The sequence below is a fragment of the Hyla sarda genome, chromosome 3, assembly GCF_029499605.1.
Source record: "Hyla sarda isolate aHylSar1 chromosome 3, aHylSar1.hap1, whole genome shotgun sequence".
Classification (NCBI taxonomy): Eukaryota; Metazoa; Chordata; class Amphibia; order Anura; family Hylidae; genus Hyla; species Hyla sarda.
Window position 1 is genome coordinate 54256468 of NC_079191.1, and position 2261 is coordinate 54258728.

General features: G+C 42.7%; 1 long non-coding RNA gene across 1 annotated transcript; it reads right to left on the bottom strand.

The window, feature by feature from the left end:
* Positions 1-705: 705 nt before the first annotated feature.
* Positions 706-1560, bottom strand: LOC130361348 (uncharacterized). Its single transcript, XR_008890970.1, has 3 exons — positions 1374-1560; positions 1103-1272; positions 706-1000 (listed from the first exon to the last, which is right to left on the bottom strand). It is a non-coding gene; the product is annotated as an uncharacterized LOC130361348 (long non-coding RNA).
* Positions 1561-2261: the final 701 nt, after the last annotated feature.

Here is a 2261-nt window from a genome sequence, read left to right on the forward strand (position 1 = left end):
CTTGTAAGGCATGCCTACACTCTCTAATTCCTTAAAGTGGTACTCCGCCCCTAGATATCTTATCCCCTACCTTAAGGATAGGACATAAGATGACTGATCACTGGGACCCCCACGATCTTCATGCCGCACCCAGCGCTGTGAAATATATATTTAGAACTCTGTGTTCTTGTGGTTCAGGTCGTGATGTCACGCTACGCCCCTTCCATTTATGTCTATGGGAGGTGGTGTGATGTCACAAGAAGGTGTGGCATGACGTCACAAATCCTGCCACAGGAACCAGTGATCTAAACATACTATTTAGAATTTTGGTTGCTGCATGGAGATTGCTGGGGTCCCAGCAGCAGAATCCCCTTGATCAGACATCTTATCCCCTATCATTTATATAGGGTATAAGATATCTAGAGGCGGAGTACCCCATTAAGGGACAGTTCACGTACCCAAAGGTTGATCCTTTGCAACCGTATGACCCCTAGCAAGTTCCCTGCATGAGTCCCATTCATCAGTAAAAGGCTTGTGCATGGAACTTGCTGGGTGTTCTACGCTTGCCTCATAAACTGCACCACCCAGCACCAGTTACCTCTCTCCGCACCGCATTATGCAGATCGTGCAGGAGAGCAGCTTTGGTCATCCATGTTTTGCTAACTCTATTTTTCACACACAGAAATAAATAAATGAGTCGAACAAGTCAAAGAACAGTTTAAAAAAAAGGGGAACTTTATTTATAATTTAATAAAATGTTTGTGTAGTGGATTTTTTGTAACCTCCCATCACTCACAAAGAGCGTACAGTAACTAATACTCAGGACAGGAAAAACCTCCAGAGGGGAGGAAACCTGTAGGGAATCCATGGCTACTGTATTGCCCTTCCTCTGGGCATACTAAAGGAGGTTACCTCTATAATTTGGGCAAATGTGTCTGTGCGTGATTCCTGGGGCTGTGCCTTCATCCAACGTCTTGCTGTAGGTCTGGAAATGCTACTCCATGTCCTGGAGATAGTGCATCTAAGATAGGGGGAAAAAAAGATAGATTATTTACATGTTTATCATAGAAATACACATGGAACTGCACTAAAGACCTTTTGGACAAAACAATGCAACACTTACCAGTCACAGTCATGTGCATGACTTTGCATTCCCGCGTCCCTACAGTGTCCAGCACCGGCCCCTCACTGATGAAGAATGAACATGACCAGTGTTATTTCTGGGGCTATGCCTTCATCCAACGTCTTGCTGTAGGTCCGGAAATGCTACTCCATGTCCTGGAGATAGTGCATCTAAGATAAGAAAACAAAAGATAAATTATTTACATGTTTATCATAGAAATACACATGGAACTGCACTAAAGATCTTTTGGACACAACAATGTAACACTTACCAGTCACAGTCATGTGCATGACTTTGCATTCCCGCGTCGTTACAGTGTCCAGCACCGGCCCCTCACTGATGAAGAATGAACAGGAGCAGTGTTATTTCTGCTCAGTGCTGCTCTCTGGTGGACAATGGTTATGACATCACATGTGTGACACGCTGTAACGTCCTGGGAGTTCTATTTCAGTAGTGCTGCTCTCTGATTGGCTGAAAATAAAAAAAAGCTTTCTAATATATTGTGTATGACTGTTATCTAAGGTTTTTCCAATTTTTTTTATAAATAAAATGGCACTACTCCCTGTGGGGGCATTATATTTGTTTCTCCTAACCACACATTCTGTATATGTAATATCACTTGGTGGCCCCAACAGCCTGGGCCCATAGGTTTCTTACATTGATCAGTGCTGCTCCGGCAGGCTCAATGAGCAGCGCTGGCCGCCGGAACATCTGACTAGTGTTGCTCGCGAATATTCGCAATGCAAATTTTATTCACGAATATAGCACTATATATTCGCAATTATGAATATTATTATTATTTTTTTTTCACAGCACACATCACAGTGATTATCCCTCTCTGCTTCCAGCTTGTGTGGTGTAAAGAAAGCTCTAATACTACTGTGTGAGACTGGCGTCTGAATTATCGCTAATTTTCGCATATGTGAATTTTCGCGAAAATAAACGCGAATATTCCGAATGTGCGAATTTAGCGAATATATGACGAATATTCGTCCATATATTCGCGAAATATCGCAAATTCGAATATGGCCTATACCGCTCAACACTATAACTTGTATGCAGCATTTTCAGAAGATTTCTGCTCTGCAGGCTTTATCTAGAATTTGCAGTTCTCTTAGAGCTTAGAGAAGCTCCCTCCTCCTCCCTCTATAGACTTGTA